At 38.7% G+C, this 12,399-nt stretch overlaps 1 protein-coding gene and 1 long non-coding RNA gene across 3 annotated transcripts in view; both read right to left on the bottom strand.

Moving 5' to 3' along the window:
- Nucleotides 1-12,399, bottom strand: part of LOC113651616 (aerolysin-like protein) — a 382,868-nt gene that overhangs the window by 325,099 nt on the left and 45,370 nt on the right. Inside the window, exon 3 of one of the 2 annotated variants that reach the window (XR_007137851.1) lies at nt 11,179-11,763. The exons of the other annotated variant lie outside the window; for it this stretch is intronic. The gene's annotated coding sequence lies outside the window, so the exon portion shown is untranslated. Of the gene's footprint in view, nt 1-11,178; nt 11,764-12,399 lie in introns of those variants that run through there. 2 annotated transcript variants of the gene reach the window in all.
- LOC113637497 lies at nt 3,102-4,938 on the bottom strand. The gene is made up of 2 exons (XR_003439386.2): nt 4,714-4,938; nt 3,102-3,751 (listed from the first exon to the last, which is right to left on the bottom strand). It is a non-coding gene; the product is annotated as an uncharacterized LOC113637497 (long non-coding RNA).

Raw genomic sequence — 12,399 nt, 5'->3', positions numbered from 1 at the left:
AAACTATTTATTACTACATCCACTGCAGACACTTTTTGGTAGAACGTTCCAAGAGCCCTTATCTAAAGTCTGTAGAGCTTTCTTGGGATGCAATGGAGAAGAAATCAAAACAGTTATGGAAACTAGGATTCCCTTCCAAGATGTTATGAAAAGTTTCTGTGGGAGAAAGAAATGTGGATTAAATAATAAATCACTTCATTGTGGTTTCTTAGATGTTCTGACATTTTAAGGTAATTTGAAATAATCCTCGAACGGAAATGGAGAAAAACTAAATTAGAGGTGTTTAGAATTGCGTATAAGGACAGTATGTCCAGCTACAGACAGGCTCTAAAAGCTGCTAGGGCTGAGCACCTGAGCAAACTCATAGAAAATAACCAGAACAATCCCAGGTTTATATTTAGCACAGTGGCTAGTTTAACAAAAAATCAGAAATCTGAACACACTATTCCATCACATTTCAGTAGTGAGGACTTTATGAGATTCTTCACTGATAAAATTGAAAGTATCAGGAATAAAATAGGTGACGCTCAACATATCAGAGCAACCAGTGACACAATCTCACCTAAGGCTTTACACAGCTTTACAAGTACAGGACAGGAAGAGTTAGATAAACTTATTACTACAGCTAAATCAACAACATGTTCACTAGACCCCATCCCAACTAAACTACTGAAAGAAGTGTTACATAAAGCTGGTGAGCCTCTTCTTAATATCATTAACTCCTCGTTATCTTTAGGTTACATCCCGAAGTCTTTTAAGTTGGCAGTTATTAGGCCACTCATCAAAAAACCTAACTTAGATCCTAATGAACTATCAAATTACAGACCTATCTCACACCTTCCGTTTATGTCTAAAATACTTGAAAAGGTTGTGTCAGTTCAACTCAGCTCCTTCTTACAGGAGAGCAACATCCTTGAAGAGTTTCAGTCAGGTTTCAGGCCCCATCATAGCACAGAAACTGCACTTGTTAAAGTTACAAACGACTTGTTCTTAGCTTCGGACCAAGACTGTATGTCACTATTAGTTCTACTTGACCTTAGTGCTGCATTCGACACTATAGACCACAACATTCTTCTAGATCGCTTACAATATTACACAGGTATTCATGGTCAGACTTTAAGCTGGTTTAGATCCTACCTGTCTGACCGATACCATTTTGTAGAATTAAATGGTGAATCCTCCAGTTTACTACCAGTTAATTATGGGGTCCCTCAAGGATCAGTTCTAGGACCTCTGCTTTTCTCTATATACATGCTTCCATTAGGGAACATTATTAGAAGACATGGGATTAGTTTCCATTGTTATGCTGATGACACACAGTTATATATCTCATCAAAACCAGATGAAATAGCCACAGTGTCCAAATTAACTCAGTGCCTTAGAGAGATAAAAGACTGGATGAGCTGCAACTTTCTATTGTTAAACTCCGATAAGACAGAAATACTACTCATAGGTCCAAAAACCAGTGCACAGAAACTCTCACAACTTAACTCCCATTTAGAGGGATGTACTGTTACCAGTAGCTCGAGAGTGAAAGACCTCGGTGTTATATTAGACAGTAACTTGTCTTTTAAAAATCATATCGCTCATACTACCAAAACAGCGTTCTTCCACCTTAGAAACATTGCCAAGCTGAGAAACAGCCTGTCTGTATCTGATGCTGAGAAGCTAGTTCATGCATTCATGACCTCTAGACTGGACTATTGTAATGCATTACTAGGTGGTTGTCCTGCATCTTTAATAAATAGGTTACAGTTAGTCCAAAATGCAGCTACCAGAGTTCTCACTAGGACAAGAAAGTATGACCATAAAACCCCAATTTTATCATCTCTACACTGGCTACCTGTTAAGTTTAGAATTGACTACAAACTGCTGCTACTTACGTACAAGGCTCTTAATGGTTTAGCTCCCATGTATCTAACTAGTCTTCTAACACGTTACAATCCTTCACGCTCTCTGAGATCACAAAACTCAGGACTTCTGGTAGTTTCCAGAATATCTAAGTCTACTAAAGGTGGTAGAGCGTTTTCTTATTTAGCTCCCAAACTTTGGAATAGTCTTCCTGATAGTGTTCGGGGCTCAGACATACTTTCCCAGTTTAAACGTAGATTAAAAACTCATCTCTTTAGTCAGGCGTACACATAATACATCCCATAATATCATGCACCAGTACATCAGACCGGCACATTTTTATGAACACCAGATATGTTAATCTCTTTCCACTGCTTCTCTCTTTGTACCCATCCTGAGGCATCCAGACACTGTACCAGCTCCCAACGTCCTCTGTGGGACGAAGCCTTTGGATGTCCACTGAGCCGAGGCCGACTCTACCAATCCTGAGACATCTCCAGTTAGACTCTGTGGTACTCAGGAGATCAGAAGTCCTTGAACCTTACACCAATAAAACATTTAACTGACTGTATATTACAATCACACCCCCAGTGTCACCCATATGAGGATGAGGTTCCCCCTTGAGTCCGGTTCCTCTCAAGGTTTCTTCCTTTACCAATTTAAGAGAGTTTTTCCTTGCCACTGCTGCCTGAGTCACCTCAGACTTGCTCATAGGGGAATAAATACATACACACTGTGAACTATATACAACTAATAATAATCTAGAATTTTTATTCTGTTAATTCTTATTTCTTTTATTATTCGTTAATTCCTTTATCATTAATTATGTTTACCTTCTGCTCTGTGTTTATGTTCTGTAAAGCTGCTTTGAGACAATGTCTATTGTAAAAAGCGCTATACAAATAAACTTGAATTGAATTGAATTGAATTGAATTTTACTGAAAAGACTGGGTAGTGCTCAGGAAGAATCTAGAATAATACATAATTATGTTAAAAACAAGTCAGAAGCTTAGTTTCAATTGAGACTGATGGTATTGATGAAAATTATAACAGATTATAATCTGAAAATGTCAAAAGAAAAGAACCAAATTGTTACACAAAGCTAATGTCGAACTAGAACTAAAATTCACCAAATGAGATGTTTTGTTTATTACTCAGAATTATTTGTAAAGAATGTTTCATTAAACTAAACTGTGTCTTAGTCTTGTACTACTGGTAGACTAGCAGAATAAATTGTCTGAAACAGCAAAATAAATCAAATCACCTTTTTTATTAGTCAACAGGTTTGGGGGAAAAAATCAACCAACAAATCATGATTAATGAAAAGCTAATATGAAAAACAATCAAACTAAGCTAACCTCAAACACAAACATTACTGATTCAAATGATTTCATATATGAGATTTAGGTGATTAGTCACTTTGGGTGAGACTATAGAAATTGTGGGATACACCACATTGGTATCACTCGTTGAGCATCATGAAGCCGAAGCGATCAATGCCAGATAAAGCACGTCCTTGGATTCCAATGCATTTTCCAGAGACAACATCAACTGGTACTTTTGGCTGCAGCTTACCACTTTTCATACTTGCAAAGAACTGCTTCCCAGTACTTGTCTTGAATTTGATGGCACCCAGATGTGTACCATCTTGATTTGGCGAAAGTGAAAGGGAGTCGAATATCTCATCATTTTTAAAGGTAAACTCTTGCAGTTCCCCAACAGGAATACCAAACTGTGCTGAACGGTTATCAGCAAGAACCACCATCACGGCTTTTATCTGAGAATCACCTTCCCAAACCTGAATCTTTTTCAACAAGGATCGATTTTGCAGGCCATTTAAATTGAAAGGTTCTCCTCCCTTTCCACCAACTCCAACAATACTGTACATCTTGTTCTTAACCTTAAAAACACAAACATTTAAGATCGATGAAAATAGTTGTTCTGATAAATAGGCATGTTTAAGATGAATTGAAGTTAAGATAATAAAATGCCTGAAGCATGAGCTACTGCTGATATTATTTGCTGATTCAGCTCATTAAGCTTCATTAAACAACTGTATTATTAGATGACTTTTTGTACGCTAATGGCCAGATTAATGTTTTACAAAAAAATGCCATCCTCTTTGTTCTAATAATCTCTTTGATTACGTCACCCACTTCCTGTTAGCACCATAGAAAAACACATGTGCTAGCATGTCAGTGTGAAACTTTAGACATGTGTAAGTTCTGAGTTGTGTTATTGTGGAAAGCTTTATCATGTATGATGCTGTCTTGCATTTATGTATTTGCCAAGTCTTTAAATGTTTTCTTTCTGTCTTTGATATGTGGTGTTTAAAGGGTGTTTCCTCTCCTCATGTTAACTTTTACTGTAAAGAACCTTACTCTGTGTCCCTATGTTACACCATCACTAACATTTAACTTTGGGATCAACAGACTTGTTTTTTTTAATAAACACAGAATTGGATGTTAACTGGCGTAATTCAGAAGTCTGAGACCCTAAGATTTTATTGACATCATCATGTACAGAGTCGAGTTATGGACGTCTTGTGAGAATTTAATGCTGAAATTTCATAAATCAGTATTAATGGTTTAATGTGATAAAGTGGAGTCCTACAGAGCTTTATGTCTCTTATGCCACACCAATTTACTTTACCAGTACTAACACATTTTATTTATTAATGATTAACGCACTGACAAACCACACTGTAATAGAAAATGATCAGAATTAAGCTTTCAGAATATGAGGTAAACATTATCATATACAGTAACTATAATGCTGTAATACTATAATCTACATACACAGTAATCTACATACACAGTTAATAACCTACATAATGTCATTAAGAATAAACTGCACACTTACAAGGAACTGATGAAGCAGGTAGCAAGAAATGTCTTCTTTAAAAGACGTCTTGTGAAGGATGCAAGTTTGTTTATGAGACAGAAGCTTCGTGCTCTCTTATTTATACCAAATAAAAAGGGTGGTGCTGAGTCTTACATCACACTTCCAAGGAACAAGTGTGTGTGTTTGTGTGTCCACGCTGTTAGTTGTTAATCAGATTTCACAAGCTTTTCACCCCTCAGTGGATAATTTCCTTAAACTGTAAGAAAGATCAATGATGAGGTTTAACATTTAGTGAACGTTCCTTTGTGTCACTTAACCTTCATGTTTTCTGTAACAGATACAGTGGAATTTTTCTCCAACCTACAAAACTTTCATTCTGTTTATAATAAAGCATCAAAAATCTACAATGTCTTCTGTACTGCATTAGACAGAAGCTCTGTACGCTGTTGATCAGGGTTTACGAATGTTCTATCAAAAAGCGTCTGGTCTGCATTAGATCATTATCCTGGTTTAAAAAATCACATTTCATCAATAAAACACAACCTGACCAACACAAATGTAGTAACAAAAAGATCCAGCCATGTTCATATGTGTAATTTAAAGTACCCTGATAGATGAGTTTTTTTTGAGTTACATTGTTAAATGATGCTACAACTGTTTTTGCAGAACAAACAGACTGTGTATCCAAATACATTGGAAAATAAAACTTATATCTAAGACTTTTTTGTGATCTAAAGCCTATAGAGCTTCTATTGAGTGCAATAGAGAAGACAATGACAAGACAGATTTTTTATGTTCTATAATACACAAAGTTTTGTTTGTTGGAGAAACAATCCAGTGTAACTGTTACAGAAACCTTTTTCCGTGCCAATTTGTCATCAAAAGTTTCTGAGACACAGATTAATTATTAACTAGATTTGTAAAATTTGTCGCGACAAACTTTGATGTTGTCTTTGACGGTGCAAGTATTCGCAAAGGCCGGTGAATTTTGGAGGCGAGTGGACAGAAAGATTGTGAAAGCTACTTGACCGCTAGTGTGCCAATACTTTTGGAGGTGAGTGGACATGAGCGTGTGACGTGATCCGAATACCCGTGAGGTAGTTCACCTCATTGTGCTGAGTGTTTTGATATGTCACATGTCCATGTTGTGCAAATTATTAATTTTCACGTGACCTCACGTGACATCATGTGACGTGACCATAATACCCATGGGGCAGTTCCCCTCATTGTGCTGAGTGTTTTGATATGTCACATGTCCATGTTGTGCAAATTTTTAATTTTCACATGATGTCACGTGACCTCACTTGACGTCATGTGACGTGACCAGATTACCCGTGGGGCAGTTCCCCTCACTGTGCACAGTGTTTTGATATTTCACATGTCCATGTTGTGCAAATTTTCAATTTCGCTTGTTTTGGGGGCGGGGCTACACGTGACATCACGTGACGTGACCAGAATACCCGTGGGGCAGTTCACCTCATTGTGCTGAGTGTTTTGATATGTCACATGTCCCTGTTGTGCAAATGTTTAATTTTCACGTGGTGTCGATTGATGTCACCAGAATACCCGGTGGGGTGCCAATACTTTTGGCAAAAAGTGGCTACTGAGGGTTTGGACATTTCATGTCAATACTGCAGTCATTATGGGATTCTACTTATTATACTGCATAGAACAGTACATGCAATTCTTAATGTTGGATGTATTGTGTGTGTGAGAGCTTAGAGGACTTTTCGGAATTCCCTATTCAAGTCTATGGGATGTTCAACCATCGACTACAGGAAAACCGAAAATTCCGTCAGAACTCCGTAATAAAAATTTGGTCCGGAGTAAGGTCCTAAAGAACCTGGCCGAAGTCTATGGGAAAAAAGGCCACTTTGAGCTTCCGTACCGGGAACGCCGGAATTTCGATCGCTTAGAAAAATAAGAGCAACAAACTTCAGACCAGGTTCTACGACATATCCGAATTTGGTGCATGTGGCTCGAAAGCCCAAGGCCGCATTTTTCTAAATAAATTTTTGTCTAATAATCAGCTTGGTCTGCTGCCAAATCTATAAAACAAATGATAAAAGAATGGGATATTCACACACACACCCACACACACACACACACACACACACACACACACACACACACACACACACACACACACACACACACACACACACACACATAATCCAAACCTACATGGCCCTGTGTGAAAAAAATGCTTGCCCCTTAAGCTACGCACACCCAGCTATTTTTTTCTCATAATTTCTAGAAAACTGAAGTGAAATTTGCTTACCAATAATACACTGGAAAATACACCCTGTTTATTAGTTACTTCTGATTTTATACTGAATACTTCATTCATTCATTCATTTTCTACCGCTTATCCGAACTTCTCGGGTCACGGGGAACCTGTGCCTATCTCAGGTGTCATCGGGCATCAAGGCAGGATACACCCTGGACGGAGTGCCATCCCATCACAGGGCACACACAATCTCATTCACTCACACACACACACACACACACACACACTACGGACAATTTTCCAGAGATATACTGAATACTGATTTTTGAAATTTAATCTTTGATCCAGGAGCTACAATGACAGTAATGGGGAAGCAATATGAGGGTCCTCTTTCAGGGGGATCTGTTAGCTCTGTGGGAATAGAAGGGGTCACAAAAGAAACTGATTTCACCGATTTGTTTATATGTCAGAGTGTCCTTTTAATCTTTTTGGGGAGGAAACTCATGAGCAGGCTACACGTTTCTATTAGCTTCTCTGGCTCTAAACTTGTCGTTTCTGTTCCTGAGTCTGCTCCACTGTCACATTTATCTGATGTTTAATGATTGTTTTGTCTCTACCACATAAAAATGCTATCCCCATCTTATTAGATGCTTTACCGCCCTCATTATGGGCTGATCATAAGAATGACGTGGGTCTTGTGCAGTGTACACCCTATGAGGCTAAGTTAAAACATTTAGACAATGTGTTTGTTAAACAATATCCTTTGTTTGCAGCTAAATTGCAGGGCATGGGTGGAGTTTTACAATCTCTTCTACAACAGGGGGTAGTCAAACTATGTGTAAGTTCATACAACACTCTTGTTAATCCTGTCCCTAAACCGGATGGTTCCTGGCGCTTCACACAAGATTTGAGGAAAATAAATGACATCATCATCCCTGTGGCACCTGTTGTGCCTCAATTCTCATCTCAATTCCATGTGAACATACTTTATTTTCTGTTATTGAATTAAGTTCTGCTTTTTTCAGTGTTCCTGTTGAAGAGCAGACGCAGCCTCTCTTTGCCTTCACACACAGGAGGCGGCAGTATGACAAGGCATGCCTATGACAAGGGTATATTGATTCTCCGGCAGTGTTTTCTGTTATTGTAAGGGATGATTATGTGATCTTGTTCTCCCCACTGGTTCTGTTGTCTTAAAGTATGCAGATGACCTCTTAGTCTCCGCAGCATCTGAAAAACTCTGTGAACAAGCCTCCATCTGCCTCTTGTGCCATCTAGCTTCAAAAAGCTTCAAAGTTTCAAAACGCAAGTTGCACTTCTGTCTGCCCACGGTGAAGTATCTGGGGTTTGAACTCTCACAAGGCAGAAAAAACTCTCTCAAGCTCGTATACAGTTAATCCTCAACACACGGCATCCTAACACAAAACAAGCTCTCATGGTTTTCCCTGGGCTGATAAACTACTGCCATCAATGGATACCTTACTGTTCTTACTATGGCAAGTGACTCCGGTCTGCAATCTTCCACAAGGACCCAATGCAACATCTTCTAACGTGGACTCCTGAAATGCTCGAAGTGTATGAGGCTCTATGCCTGCGATCATGAGGGCACTGCCTCTGCTGTCTTAGCCCAGGGGCATAGGGGGGCATGAGACCATGTGCATTCCTGTACATACTGTTGACCAGGGCTTATCAGCATGTCTCTGGGCTGTGGCCGCCTGTGCTGTGATGGTACAAGATGCTGAGAAAATTGTCCTGTCTCATCCATCTCATTACATTCATCACAAGAGGGAAAACAGGTCCTTCAGAACTTACAGACTCAACGCATGACAGCACAAAGGAGGTCAGGTTATGAAACTATCTTATGTGCAACCAGTAATCTAAAAATTAAAGCCACCTCCTCATTATATGCGTTAGGTCTTGCACGTCTACTTAGAACTCAGGATGCCACACTGCACGACACTTCGCATTATTGCTGTGCTGAAATTATTCAGGTCACTGTATTGTGTAGAATCCACTCCATTAAATACAGGCGATTCGCTATTTGTTGATGGCTCTTGTTCAAAGACACATGATGGTCACTTTCTGTGTGGATGTTCTGTGTGTGCTCTGCCTGATGTTGTTGTTGAAGCTTATTATTTACCTTTTATGTCTTCACTGATTTTTTTTGCTCTAACTCGTGCGTGTATTCTCTCTGAATTTACGGATGTAACAATTTACACTGATTCACGTTATGCTTTTGGCGTCGCCCATGATTTTGGACGAATTTGGCAAACACGTGGCTTTTGCTTTGCAGAGAGGAAACTTATCACTGGTACAGGTTGTGCGCGAGTTTGTTACACATCCCGCCCGAAGAGGGGTATGGGAGGATATGAATAAACTCTTTTGTGTAGCTAATTTAAAAGGTACAATAGACTTAATCCTATCTAAATGTCTGACCTGTGCTCAAAATAATCCTACTAAAAACACAGCTAAACATGAAAATCTTCCAATACCAACGGCACCATTTTCTGAATGACGAATTGATTTTACACATATGCCACCACAGGGGACTTTCAAATATCTCCTGGTGATGGTAGATAAGTTCTCAAGGTGGGTAGAGGCTTTCCCATGTCAGCGAGAAAATTCTAAGGTGGTTACACGTATTCTGGCCAATGAAATCTTGTCAAGGTATGGTGTCTCACACGCTATTGACTCAGATAAAGGAACGCCTTTTACTTCTAAAATAACACAAGATCTGTGTAAGTACCTGTCTCTGTCATGCCACTTTCATATTCCTTATCATCCCCAATCCTCAGGGATATTGGAAAGAACTAATCGAACAATTAAGTATAAGTTGACTAAAGCTATGCAGGTGACGGGTAGCAAACATTGGGTTGATTTGTTACCCACTGTTCTAGCAGAAATGAAAAAGACGTCCATTTATCACCACACGGAATCATTTTTGGTCGTCCGTTTCCCACACCCTGGAAGAAGGGTAAGCCAGCTATAGGTACAACTAATCTTGATGTGCACATCGTTGAGTATTCCGCTGCCCTGATTGACATTTTATCATCACTCCACGATGCTCATCATCACTCCATCGCTCAGCAGTGACCCCGACAAACCCTTCTGTGCCGGTACTTCGGACATCATTAAAGCTGCAGGAGGTGACGGAAAAGGCTGCAAAGAACTGAACAACCACCTCTAGTCAGGACAAACAACCAGTGACCAGTATGGTTGTCATCCTCCTCATCTTGATCATCTGCCTCGGGACAGGGTTACCCGTCCAAGAGCATCCTCATGACAAAGAATTCTGAGAAGTGACTGAGGGTCTGGCCCAGGCTAGGCAACATACTAATAGTGATTCCTCGGTTAAATTACTCGGTTAAATTTGAAATAAAATTTGTTAGTTTTGTCTGGTAAAGTAAATCACTGTAGCATTAAAGTTGATAACGGCTTATTTCTGAGGTGTAAATACTGTAATGTGAAATCCTCATTAGGTGTGAACACATTGTTCAATTTATGTTAACAATGACTGGTTTTATTAAATTTAATGTCATTGAATTTGGCTTTTATTTTATTATAGTAATGGGCTTGCACATGATTTATTCATCTCACTGCTGATCGTACCAATGTTGTGTATCCCACTATTCCTGATGTGATACCCAAAGTGGCTGTTGGAGAAATTAAATCCATGTCCTACTAACATCAAGATATGAATTAACTATTTGTGTTGAAGGTACATATGCTTCAGAGACCAGTGCAGAGAAAATGGAGCTCACTGTGTTCATCAGTTTTGGTGGAACACTTTGGGGACATACTGTACACATGGCTGTGATGTCCAGGTGTCCTGTACTGTAGATTTGTATGCTCGATTATAAACTGTCACTGTAAGGTGTCCAGGTGTTCTGTACTGTATATTAAACAGCTACAGTGAACTTGGATAAGGTTAAGTAGCTACCAGTAACATGGGTCACTAACATTGACATGTGTACGTTATGTAACAGTGTGTTATGTAGTAGATGCTATGGACAAAGTGGACAAAGTCTAAAGGAATAGATAATAATTATAGTGGACAAAGTGTAGAAATATAGAAAACAATTTACTTAAGTCAATATAATAATAAGAATTAGATTAAATGTGCTCAAGTGTTGTATGAGTGTTTGTTTATTCCAACATGTAGTAACATTTTACTGGGAAGACTGGGACTTGAGGTAGTGCTCAGGAAGAATCTAGAATAATACATAATTATGGAAAAATACAAGTCAGAAGCTTAGTTTCAATTGAGACTGATTTAATTGATGGAAATTATAACAGATTATAATCTGAAAATGTCAAAAGATTTTGGTCTTTTTGGGTCACTTTGGGTGAGACTTTAGAAATTGTACGATACACCACATTGGTAAGCTAAGCACAAAGCATTATAGCTTACTGAGCACCATGAAGCCGAAGCGATCAATGCCAGACCCAGAACGTCCTTGGATTCCAATGCATTTCCCAGATTTAACATCAACTTGTACTTCTGGCTGCAGCTGACCACTTTTCATGCTTGCATAGAACTGCTTCCCAGAACTTGTCTTGAATTTGATGGCACCCAGATGTGTACCATCTTGATTTTTCGAAAGTGAAAGGGAGTCGATTATCTCATCTTTGTCAAATGTAAACTCTTTCAGAGTCCCAGCAATACCACCAAAGTGTCCTGACCGGCCATCAGTAAGAAACACCATCACGGCTTTTATCTGAGAATCACCTTCCCAAACCTGGATCTTTTTCAACAAGGATCCAGTTTCCATTCCAGTAAAATTGAAAGGTTGTCCTCCCTTTCCACCAACTTCAACAACACTGACCATCTTGTTCTTAACCTTAAAAGACAAGCATTTCAAGATGGATGAAAATAGTTCCTAAATTATTATATTATTACTATTATTATATTATTAGATGTCTTTATGTATGTTAATGGCCATATTAAAAAAGCACATGAGCTAGCACGTCAGTGTGAAACTTTAGACATGTGTAAGATCTGAGTTGTGTTATTGTGGAAAGCTTTATCATGTATGATGCTGTCTTGCCTTTATGTATTTGCCGCGTCTTTAAATGTTTTCTATCTGTCTTTGATACGTGGTGTTTAAAGTGTGTTTCCTCTCCTCATGTTAACTTTTACTGTACAGAACCTCACTCTGTGTCTGAGACCCCTATGTTGCACCATCATTAACATTTAACTTTGGGATTAACAGACTTGTTTTTTTTTTTTAATAAAAAGAAGTGGATGTTAACTTGCGTAATTCAGAACACCGAGACCCTAAGATTTTTTTGACATCATGTTCAGAGTTGAGTTATGGACGCCTTGTGAGAATTTAATGCTGAAATTTCAAAAATCAGTATTAATATGAAATCAGAAGTAACTAATAAACAAGGTGTAATGTGATAATGTGGAGTCCTACAGAGCTTTATGTCTCTTATACCACACCAATTTACTTTACCAGTACTGACACATTTTA

The sequence above is a fragment of the Tachysurus fulvidraco genome, chromosome 15 (genome assembly GCF_022655615.1).
Source record: "Tachysurus fulvidraco isolate hzauxx_2018 chromosome 15, HZAU_PFXX_2.0, whole genome shotgun sequence".
Taxonomy (NCBI): Eukaryota; Metazoa; Chordata; class Actinopteri; order Siluriformes; family Bagridae; genus Tachysurus; species Tachysurus fulvidraco.
This window is presented reverse-complemented; position numbering and strand designations above follow the sequence as displayed.